Here is a 12,224-nt window from a genome sequence, read left to right on the forward strand (position 1 = left end):
TCTCTAGTTATTTATGTACTGAAGCTCGCCAGGAGGGTTTTGGAGTGACTTCATGACTGCTAGGACTTTGGGATTTGTTTGTGTCATTTTGCTTTATCCTTATCCAAAGACATTCTGAGATGTATCTTTATCTTCACCCTCTTAATCCTGTTGTTATCAACAGACTTTACAGCGGTATCATTTGGTCTGGTGGGCAATAAATCGAAGCCCTCAGACTCATGTTAGCCAGTTCTTTCACTGACTGACACAAATTCTGACCTGTACTTAGATCAGCCTGTGATACTCTCCTTCTTCTAACTGGCATAGTGAGGGAAACAAGGATCTTGCATTTAAGGGGATGTACTGTTGTAGTAGGGAAATACCTACCAGCCACTATGTGTTACCATATCATAAATGCCAAAAAGCTCAGAACAGGCTGGATTGGCTTCCAGACTGGATTTTTGTAGCAACTTCTGTGGTAGAGTCATGCAGACAGCAGCTTGAAAGCAGAAAGAGGTGTACCAGTGCTAATGCAAAGATATCTGTGCAAGTCCTAAATAAAACAGGGTAGCTGTGCCAAGACTGTGCCACCTTTGATCCCACTAGAGAAAGGTAAGGTAACAAAATACCTCCTGTCAGTGCTGCTTTTAGGAGAGCCAAAAGTCTGCAAACACCGCAATGGATCTGTGTTCTCATGGTCAGCTTCATGCTGGCTTGGGGATTTCTGCAAGTGTTGCTGTTTGTGATGTGGCCCTATTCTTAAATTAGGTGTTTGTCCTCAAATCCATATGCAATGTTCTTAAGTCTCAGCCAGACTTTTGTGGGTCCAGGTCTAATGTTAGCATCCACTCATCTGAGGGCTGGGAAGTGAGGATGTGTTTGGTAGAGACTCCATCCTCCAGAAGAGACAAACTATTGATCTCTTTCCTGGCTGCTTCCAGTGGTTGTCTAGGTAGGAGCTGAAGGCTCCTCCTGGGCTCACCAAAATATCTTCAGAACTGGCAAGAAGGACTGACTGACTTGAACATAACTGCTGTGTCTCTGAGAGCTACAGAACCTCCTCCTTGCCTTCCCCCATCACCAGCTCTGCTTTCCCAGGCTGTGTAACCCTTGTGTTTGCTATAAAATACAGCCACAGTTTATGGAGAGGAACTGCATTGTGAGGCAAAAGCCTAAGGAGTGATTCCAGTGAATGCAGTGGTGGAGGACAACCCATATTGCTGCTTTGTTCTGGGAATTAGCTGTATCACTTCCATGAGGAAGGGGATCTATGCACAATTACAAGTTAATAGACGAGCATTTCAGAGCTGCAGAAAAACCTGGAGAAGAGCCTTCTGCAGCTTTTTTCATTTGGGGAGCAGTCTTGTCAGAAGAAATGTTATTTTTGTCCTTTCAAGATGGACTTTGCCTGTATAACTAAGGGAAACACCTGTAGTAAGGCAGCAGTGATCTTGTGTTGTGGGCTTGTATGATGAACAGAGTGTATTATGTAAATCATGACAATATTTTTTGCATAAAATTTCAGAATGCTTGAGATCATACTTTAAATTGACACCAGGAATTCTTTCTGCCCTATCAAAGAGGTACCACAAAGACAGTCAGGTTGCTTGACTTTAAGCATATTTGTGTGCTTTGATTCCTCTGGTGAGCTGCAAGAAGGTTCTGCTCCTCATCAATAGCTTGGTCCAACTGTGGAGCTGTTTTTCTAATGGACACCCTTGAAGCTGGAGCCTTCATGTACCTTTTTAGACTGTGGTGTCTTGTTCTTCCCCAAATGTGAGTTTCCCTCTGTACACTGAAGTGAGCCCCATCCCAATTTGATCCCATGTGGCAGATGAAGCAGTGATCCCATTTTTGACTCTCCAGCTCCCTACATCTAACTCTTGGCACCAAAGAGGATATAGAGGGTTTAGGGGCCTGTCCTGGAGGGTCCTGTGTTTCCCAGCCTCATCTTACCTTTGCTGCTTGACACAACACATAGATTAACTTTCCAGTGGATAATCAAACCTCTGATGGAATCTGTTATGTGAGCAAGGTGCTGCCTTGTTTGTCAGGAAAGCAAATAATTCAGGGTTTTTAGCAGAGCCTATTTTGTGGAAAGCAAACAATTAGCCTCATTTATTTCATACAAATTAGCATGTTCTTGGGTAGCTATTGAGATAAAAGTTTTGCAGTCAATAGGCAGCATTCACATTTTTTAAAGTAAAACACCCTGAAGCACATTAGAAGGATGAGTCCAAGCTTTGGGTTCTGCAAAGGCTTTGTGCTTTAGGTCCAGCAGCTGTCACAGGTACCTGCTGAACTGGGAGGCATGAGGTGCCCAGCCTGGGATGCTTTAGGAGGAGCTGGTTTTTAAGAACAGGTTGTGTCTTCTCCTGGACAATCTGTGTGTTTCAAGTGATTTACTTTACATCATCAGCACTTTCAAATAAATGTGTACTTGCTGCAGCTAATAAACTTTTTTTAACTAAGAGCAGAAAAGGGAATTTAAGATGAAAAGTGGGAATCGACTTTTTCTTTTCAAAATACTGCAATTTTTAAGGAGCCTAATCTGGAAAAAGACAATTATTGACCTAGGTCATGCTGAGAAAATGACATTTGACAGCTGTCTGCCCTATTCAAGCAGGGACAGAGACTGGATCTTATGGACCTTATAGCCATCCTGCTCCTGAAAAGTGGGAGAGGATGTCATTGAGAAATCCCTTTGACAATGGAGGCCTCTTCACTGTAATGAAGTGTAGGACAGACCTGATTCTTTCTTTTGCTCTGTGAAATATTCACCACCATCAAATACCTGTCGGGGGAGAGACTCTTCAATCCTGCAATCTGCTCCTGCTGTTGCCTTGGAGCAGTTGGGATCTTGGCTGACAGACTCAAAAGGCAAAAGGTAGAGGAGAATTTTTCCTTCTCATCAACATTAGATCATAGAAGATGCTGCTTGTGCAGATTATTTTAATAGCCTCCTTGTATATCTGTGTGGAGAAGAAACATGAGAATGTTCATCTGACTTCGCTGCTGTGAAAACCCTTCTGAAGTTTTTCTTTTGGTCTGACAATAACTAAGGGAAGCATCAATTTTACTTTTTCTTTAAAAACTGGGCAGTATTTCAGACTCTTGAGTACCTAATAACAATATAATGATCAATTCCATGCTGTGCTGGACGAAGCAACACATATTTAATAGCAGAAAAGATTTGTTTCCACCTGACTGCTCTAAGTCACAAGTGAAGAAGTATTGAAAAGACATTTTGTCAAGTCAGCTCATGCGAGGGCTGGCCCTGCAGACCCTGAGCTGGCGCAGCCAGCTGAGCAGTTTCTGCCATGAATTACTGGTGCATCTTGGTTTTTTTGAGACTGTTTTATGTGATGATGGTCACCTGAAATGCCTCCAGCTTTGCTGAAGAGTCTAAATTTTTTGGACATAATATTCCATATCAGTTGCAGTTTTTCACAACTTTAAGGATTTTTTCCCCTCTACTTTCAAGGCTTTATGGACAGATTCTGTCCCCATTAGAGTGAGAGGAAAAATTTTTTACTTATACAGGATTTAATCTTCTTAAAGGAGAGCTGAAAAATGCAGCTTTGTATCAGAAAGATTGCTGCTTTCAAGAAAACAGGGGAAACCCATGCTGCTTGTTCTCTTATTTTGGGGCTAGAGCATCGTTTTTCCTGGCAGGACTGTTGGGCAGCCATGAGATGGATTCCCGTTTCCACCAGAGGGCCCTGCAAGGCTGTGGAAGGGGTTCCAGCACTCAGCCACCACGCTTCTCCTGATTAAATCCCAACTCTGCGTTTTGCTAACTAGAATTATGAGTCCTTAGTATTTTCATGGGTCAGACACGGTTACTGCACAATAAGCTTTAGCCCTTGGTTCAATTTAACTCCTTTTATGTCTTAATGTTTTATTCAGTGTGCTATTTATGTGGTTTATTACCCAGCTTCTAAATATAGGGTAGCTACAATATACAACCCTGACTGTAATCTCTTAGAGTAATAAGGTGGGGAAGGCAATTCACTTGAGAAATAGGTTCCCTTTAAGACAAAAAGGAGCAGAATTCTCTGTGTGAAGTTTGCTGTGAAGTTATTTTTCAGGAGAAAAAGCATAAGAAGTATTTTTGTTCTTTTAATTCCCCCCCCCCCCCCCCTTAAATAACAATGAGAGCTTTTAATATATATGACACACTTTGACAATTACTTCAAAATAGATGCATAGCTATGTTACCAGCAAGTAACAATTCAGTGTTGATTTACTCTTTTATAGGGTAAAATGTAGCTTCTGGTGTCATTTTCCAAGAATGTACACTTTAACTGGTGGAATGTGATTGCATATGGAAAGATTTGTGTATTCTAGGGAGTTGAGGGGTGGGAGGGGGAGAATTACAGGCAAAGTGGTAAATGTGCAGGTAAATGTATCAACTGTCATTGTTTCAAAAGTGTGTGTGGGGGGAATTCTGTTATAAAAAGGAGATAGAGTCTCATTTAATACAAATGGCCTAGCTCAGTGTATCAAACTGTAGAGCAGGAGGCTGGTACCAAGCTCTTTCCTGCAGTATCAAAGTGACCTTATCTTAAAACCATTGGGGAAAGCTTCTAAAAATATTGCCTTTATTTTATTCATTTTACATTGACACCATCATTTTTTTTTACATAGCTGCCGCCTGCTGTAAATGATAATCTTTATATTCCATTGACCAAAATTCCAGCCAGGAAAGCCTTCTTTACTCTGTGTATTTCTTTTAAATCTACTTCTCCCAACTTAGATCTGATAACAGAAAATAAATTACATTGCAAATGGATAGTCTTGTGCTAGTGTGAGAAAGAAAAGGTTGGATAAGTGTAAACCCACAAATAGAACGGAAAAGATCTTGTCCTTGGTGTTCATTTGAGCAAAGTGATGCAGCAAAAAGTGGCACATGCTCTGCTCTGGGTTTACATGGAGGTCAGCATGCTGAGTCCTTGGGACGATGGATGCCAGAGTGATGAAGGCAAGAGATTGAGATGTAAAGGACTTGGATCAAGTTCCTTGCTCTGAAATGATTAAAAGACCTGCCTAAGGTGAAGTTCTGACCCCACTGAAGTGGGAGTTTGTGATTCTTCTGTGATTTAGTTTCTAGCCCACTCCAGATAAGTCCCAGCAGAAAAGTTAAACTTCATAGTTATGATTCTATTAAATCTTTAACCAGTCACTCTCACATAATTCACCATTCAGTGCTTTTAAAATCACTGCCATTTTGAAGGATGGAAACTGTTTTAGGGCCTGTTCCTCTATTGATCACCAGGTCTGTGCTCCCTGGCTGGGCTGCACTGCCACAGCCTCACAGCTACATTGATTGTGACAGCAGTGCAGAGCTTGCCCCAAACTTCAAGTCCCATTTCAGCATAATTGTAAGGCCTTTCATCCCAAATGGGTGGCTGCACATGTTGAATAAATGTCCATGGAAATGAGTAGCAGTTTCTGGTGATAGAGGCTGTTTTTGTTTGTGCTAGCTGATGAAGGGTGGTTCAGAGGCAAAAGGTGGGCTGACTCTCCATGGTGGCTTTCATTTGTCCACTTGGCTGAGGGTGGGTAAAAAAATATTCACCTTGTATTTAAGAGCAGAAAATCTGTTGTCATCCTTGGCTGTAGAATCAAACACATCCCACCTGTGCCTGGTCCACTCAGGCTCCAAGGAGTGCCCAGCTCTGCTCTCGTGCCAAGCACAGTGTTCTCCCATCCAGAGAGCTGCCACTCAACTTTATGTTTCAAAGTTTGTGGTGTGGATGTGCCTGGTTTCAAGGACGTATTTGAGCAAGCATTTCTTCTTGGAACCCAGAAAACATTTAACTAATAATGGAAGAACCTGGAGATGGGATTTTTTTTTTAACTAACATTTAAGTGTTTTGTTGGCAGAGCACCTCAGTACTGTTGCTGGTAGCCCTTTGCTGCAGCAGTTTCTCAGTGCTTGGCAGCATTCTTGCATTCCTTCAGAACAGTGACAACTGATAGCAGGCAATGGATTCTAAATCAGGAGATTAAAGATGTCTTGTAGGCTTCAGCAGGGTAATCTCTCCTCATCACACTGGAGATGGAAGCTGCACCTGACATTCACTATCTTCCAGGGTGGCCATCTTTGACAAGACCTCCAGAAATGCCAGAAGTTATGAATGGAAAATTCTAGGATCAACAGTTCTGTGGCTTAGTGTTTGGCCTGCCTTTATTTATTTATTTCCTTTCTTTATTTCTACCTATTTTTTCTCCTTATAGATATCATCCATATGCCTTGCAGTCTGTGAATGGTCACTAGTCTTTAGATTTATGTTGTTATTTTGAGAAATAATAACCAGGTAGGTGTGAGGCAAGGTTTCTCTTAGCTTTATTTCCTGCTTGCATTCTCCTGATACCACTTCTGTTTTTTTTAACCTGTATTTCCTTCAAATAGCATCTTAAGATGCAGTGAATATTTTGGAATAAGCAGGTTTCTTTTGATGTCTTTCTGCACAAACTATTGCAAATTAGCTGGGATGGAATGGCAGGATCTGTGTTTAACAGACCAGGAGTGTGTTAACAGCTGTTTGTAGGGTGTTGCATCATGTTGGCTGGTTTTGCCTGACAGCAAAAACAAAATCATCAGTGATTGTAAAACACAAATCTAAATGTACCAAGGTAGTCTTTGGGTTCATTTTATTTTCAGATTGGGTGAGAAACCTTAAAGCATATTTTGTGCTCTGTATATCCCATCTACTACAGCTTCTTTTCTTTTTCTCAGGAGATTTCATTCTGCCTAACAGGCAGTAATGCTGATAGAGAGCAGACACTGAGCTTTCCTTGTTTGTGGTGTCCCTGGGTTGTCTCTGGAAGGGACATGAAGTCTCCCCTGACTTGCCATGTTGAGGAGATGCCCTTTCCAGAGGAGATCAAACAGGAAGATCTAAAGACTGTGTGTCAGCACTGACACTTATAACTAAGCATCCTCAGATTTGTCTTTAGAAAACATAATTTGTCGAAAATATTAAAATCAAGTCAGAATGACTTGAGAAAAGAACATATGATGTCAGTTGGCTTAACTCATCCCAGCAACACGAGTGGCTGGCATGACTTGTGGCTATGCTAATGATTTCTGTCCATTGAGTCCTTTCAGCAGATCCTGGTATTCTTCCAACTGGAAAAAATGAAGCAAAAAAAACCCAAAAACAAACAACAACAAAAAAAACACCCCACAACAAAACAAACAAACAAACAAAAACCCAAACCAAAACAAAAAAGACCAAAACTAAGTCAACTGCAATTTCCCATCTAAAAGAGTCTGAATGCAAAGAGCTCCTTGCTGTTCTCTACATGCACCCTATTGAAGTTAGTACTGTTGTGTCACTGAGGAAAAGAATGCAGCTGATAATTTTATTTTCAGTGTTTCTAAATGCATATTGTTACAAGAAAGTCTGATTGCTCTGCAAGTTGCTCTTTAGGATTGTCATTGCTTGGCTGGGTGTCCAACTCTGTTGTCTGTTTTTAGGAATGGCTGCCTACAATAGAGTTTAATAATTTACTTGCATAGAGTTAATTTTTCAGCCTTTGTTCTTCTTCCAATGTTTCAGAAATATGGAGACAATATAATAGGTTTTATTATCAGACCTATGTTGTTTGTTGTTTGAATTATATATATATTAAAAAACCCAATAGCTTGATATTTAATTCAGAAATACAGTGACAGATGGGCTGTTTTTCTCCCCCCACCACACGCTGTTTTTAATATTTTATTTGGAAATACAATAGACCCCACAACTTTGTGTTGACAATTTTAGAAATGGAGTAAAATTGCTGCCCTCAGCAAAATGCAATTTACTGCAAGGGATGCCACAGTCCCCAAACAAGGAGCCAAGATAATTAGTCTGCAACTGACAAATAAGTCTACCATGCTAATGTAATGAAACATCCTTTTATCAGACTGCATCACATGGTCGTTTGTGCCAAGCTAGAGAGAAAAGAGAGTTTACTCTGAAAACATGTCCTCTTCTGGGGCAACAAATCTAATCCAACAGTGACTGTCAAAGAATTTTCCTTACCCTTCTCCAGTATCAAGGGATTTGGATTGACTGATTTCTGGATCAAATCCAAAACCCGAGTAGGGTTTCTTCCAAAATAATTTCCATTTTTCTTTTGGCTGTAGAAAGAACAGCATCAAAGCAGCATTAAAAGAACTATGGCTGCAGAAGGACCAGTTTACCAGGGAATAAAGGTGATTCACCATTTTCTCTGTATTGTCTCTCCAAAAAAGAGAAGGGTCTTTGCCCCAGATTCTGCAGCCTAAATAAACAGTGATCTGCTGGGGTAGTTCCTCTGGCAGCCAAATCAAAGCAATATAAGGTGTTTGTCAGCAACATGAACTGCTTTCCAAAGGAAGTATGAGGATTCTCATTTAAGAGATGGGGGATGAAACCCCTGTGTGCATGGTGAACCCTTCCATGTCTTGGGAGCCAACAGGTCTCAGCTGCAGAACAGAGCCAGGGGTCAGGTTTAGATTGTCTTGCCTGGGACTTGGTGGCTGGGCTGTGATTTATACAAACAACACACTTGTTTTTAAATGCCATCATTGCACTGTGCTGGCCAGCACAGGTGCACACCTGTCAGAGCTGGCAAGTGACTGCAGAGCTCGTTCCCAAACTTATTTCCAGCGTTTCTTGGTCCAGAGTGTGTCAAAAGGCACTGCAAAGAAAGAACATTAACTCTTACTTATTAGGTTTTGCTCACTATATTTTTTTTTGTGTAATATGACATGACCTTTCAGTCTGAGATCTGTTAGATGATAAATATTATTAACAGGGTCACTCCTTGACCAAGGGAAAGCTGCCTGTTGTGCAATGATGAATTCAGTCAAGGGACAAGCTCTGGAAAGATGTCTGGTTTGTGGCAGCCTCAGCAGGTGGTTGTACTGAGTGGCAATTGCTAATTGCCACTGCTCTTATATTAGTGTGGCAAGTAGGAACTGGCTTGCTGCTTGGCTGTGAGGATGTGGAGAGAAGAAATGGGGTCCTTGTGTCTCAGGTGAGTGAGGTGAGAGCACAGGCATTGTGTACCCCTTGGCTGACCCTCGTTTCATGCACAGGTAACACCAAGGTACCTGGTGTTGAGGGGCAGCATGTAGTGGTCTCCAGCAGAGAAGGGACCAGTGACGTTATAACACACTGTAAATAAAGCATTAAACAAGGTAATTCTGAATATAAAAATAAATTGATATCAAAATCACAAGGATAAACACTGTGCTTCGGCAAGAGTGTGTGTAAAAACAGCATCCAATTGCAAAGTGTTCTCTGGGGCAATGAGAGCTCCTTGGTCTTTTTTTTTTTTTTGCATAAATCTGATGACTTAAGCTATCTACTTTGTGAAAGGACTGCATGCTAGAGTGAGCAGGATGTGAGTCTTCAAGGAAGAAGGGCAGAAATCCCTTTCAGTGGAAACAGGATCTCATGATGTCGTTGAGCACTGGACAGGCCAATTGAAATTCAAAATTCACATTTAAATTTTGGAATGATGAAACGGGAGGGAGATAAATAGGTCTGCACTAATGATTACATAACCTCTTGACTAGAATCAAATAATATATTGTACATTTTCAGTTAAATCTGTGGTCCTATATCCAAACAAGTGCTCAAGTTTAAAATGCAGTTGAGAAGTAACATGGTAGAAATGTGCACAGCTGAGCTTTTTCTTCACGTTAGGTGCTGTGCAAGTCTTGCTTGTAGGGATGTGTGAATTATCAGGACTTTAATGCTCCAGTTAACTTTTTTATCAGGTAAATGGGCTTATTGTGTTTTGGTATAGAGGCAAATCAAGCACGTCTCTTTACTGACAGAACACAACTATCTTAAATGAGTCCTGAAATTATGCACTGAGAGTGTCCTGGGCTGGGTGTCCCACTCAGAGCTGAACTGAGCATATGGCAGCAAATGAAGGCAGATACCCTTGCAGACTCTGTAAAAGCTGACTTGTAGAGCCTGTAGTCACAGGGCAGCCCTGGCTTTTGCCTGTGACTCTTGTGGAGTTTTTTTATGGCACTCAGGTCTTTCTGGGACATGGAGGAGTTCTGGTTGTGACCCTGCTTTTCTGGGAGGTTGACTGTACAGGGAGGACAGCATGTCAGGTTTTCCAGCTGTTGCAAAAACTCTAAAGTATCCAAGCCCGCTGAAATGTGGATTATTATTCTCCCATTCTGTCAGTGGTGTAGTTGAATATCAGGTACTAGTTAAGTGTTGCTTTTCAGTCACAGTTCACCTGTTTCCTCCCACCAAAAACAAAGCATCATGCCCCTTCTTTGTTGACTTCAATCACTGCCACTCTTTGGGAGAATACTGTGTAGTGGGATTTAAAGACGGGTAAAATTAAAAGTAGATGAGTGATCATTTTATGTTTCTTGTAGCAATTTTACATGAAATATGAAGGTATGAAAAATACAGATACTGACATTTGTTCCTCTATCTCAGCAGCATCTCACAGTCTCACAGAGCAGAGTACTGATTGTGCAGCTAAATTGCTGAGCAAAATCTTTGTCTTTTTCCTGGTCCCAAGTCATCCCACCTGCCCCCTGCTTCCCTCCAATTCTCCTTGATTTGGAGTAGTTTGTGCCACTGATGTCTTGCCGTAGAGTCCTATTAGCATCAGAAATTTATCTTCTTCATAAATTGCCCTGTAGACGATACCCTGACAATTTGAGTTGGCTTTAAATTGTTGTCACTGTCTCTGCTTCATCATCCACAAGTAATGATGTTGATAATGAAAATGTTATGCTATCATTTACAAATTCTTAGCCCCTCTGTTATCTATGAAGAGATGATAAGTAGATAGCAGAATATCAAAGCCTCATTTTGCTCTACACATATTCTGGGATCCCAAGTAATGAAACAAGGTAGACACAGCATTTTAAAGCTAGATTTAACAATATATTTAGATACCTATCACAGCAGATTAGCAGCCAGTAGGATTTTTCAAATGCGAGGTCTCTGCTGAACTTCCATTTTCAGTGCAATGAAATTCTAGATCTGAAGACTTGGAATTTGTACTGGCGTAAGATAGGTAAGATGCTGCACATCACCAAGCTCTGTGTCACCATTCCTCTCTCAGCTCCAGCATCTTAAACCGGCTAAAGAGCTGCAGGATGGAAGTGGACGGAACCCATGGAGTGATTTCTCTGGCAGCACCAGGAGTGAGTCCAGGCAGGAGGCGCCTCTTTTGTCCTAGTGCAGAAGGAGCAGACTCTTACAAAGGCTATTTATTCGGCCTCTGCTTTATTTCACTTTGCATTCTTCAGCCTTGCTGGGCAGTGGCAGGGGGATGCAGAAGGAGCATCCCTGTGCCTGTGCTGAGCCCGCTGGATGGCAGCAGCACGACAGCACAGGGTCCTGCCTGAGCTCCCACTTACAACTTACTACCCCAGATTCCCATCACATTTTCTCCCTACTTCATGTTTTATTTGCCTCTGTGTACCCAGGAGAGGCACGGCTCGGTTTTTAGTTTCCTCAGTGTCCAAGCACGTGTGTTTCTGCTCCAGCTTCTCCAAGAGCAGGGGCCAGGTGAGGCGGTGGGAAGGGGACAGGTCCCTGCTGTGGGTCACTGCAGCCAGCACCAGCCCAGCCCAGCTTGTCAGGCACATCTTCACCTGGGAAGGGAAATGAAATTGAGCCTGCGTGTTTCCTTCCCAAGCTTTATTAGGCTGTATCAACAGCAATTAAAACAGGCAGGTATTTACTGCCTGATAGCGCTGACAAATAATCTAATTTTGCACTGCTTAAAAAATGATCTTCATTTTAGCAGGCTTTGTAATTAGGTTTGACCTTAAGCAGCCCCACGTTCCTCATGTTGGTATCCTCATGTTAGAAGTGGTATCTGAATTTCTGAGTCTATTTAAAATGCAAATTATGTTTCTTAAAATTTGTAACAACATCTCATATAGCATGAAGATGTATAGCATTTATGTTATAGAGATATGTAATAATGTTTCATAACCAAATGTCATGATTTTATGTTAGGTGCTAGGACCTGCAATACTTTATATGTGTGCCAGTATTTAAATGAGTTCCAGCTCACCTCCAAGGCTAACGATCTATTAGGATGAAAGTGTGGGCAGTTCACCTCATTGTCACTGCTGTATTTTTTAGCTATTTGTGTGTGGACTCTGTACTGTGAGAGAAAAATACATTTTGCTGTCAGCTACACTTTTTTACTAATTAGCCAAGAATAATTTTAAAAAATGCATTTACTCTCAACATTTAATTGCA

The 12,224-nt window shown here is 41.4% G+C and overlaps 1 protein-coding gene across 1 annotated transcript in view; it reads left to right on the forward strand.

Moving 5' to 3' along the window:
• Nucleotides 1-12,224, forward strand: part of TAFA4 (TAFA chemokine like family member 4) — a 40,750-nt gene that overhangs the window by 3,360 nt on the left and 25,166 nt on the right. The gene's annotated exons all lie outside the window — the stretch shown is intronic.

The sequence above is a fragment of the Cinclus cinclus genome, chromosome 12, assembly GCF_963662255.1.
Source record: "Cinclus cinclus chromosome 12, bCinCin1.1, whole genome shotgun sequence".
Taxonomy (NCBI): Eukaryota; Metazoa; Chordata; class Aves; order Passeriformes; family Cinclidae; genus Cinclus; species Cinclus cinclus.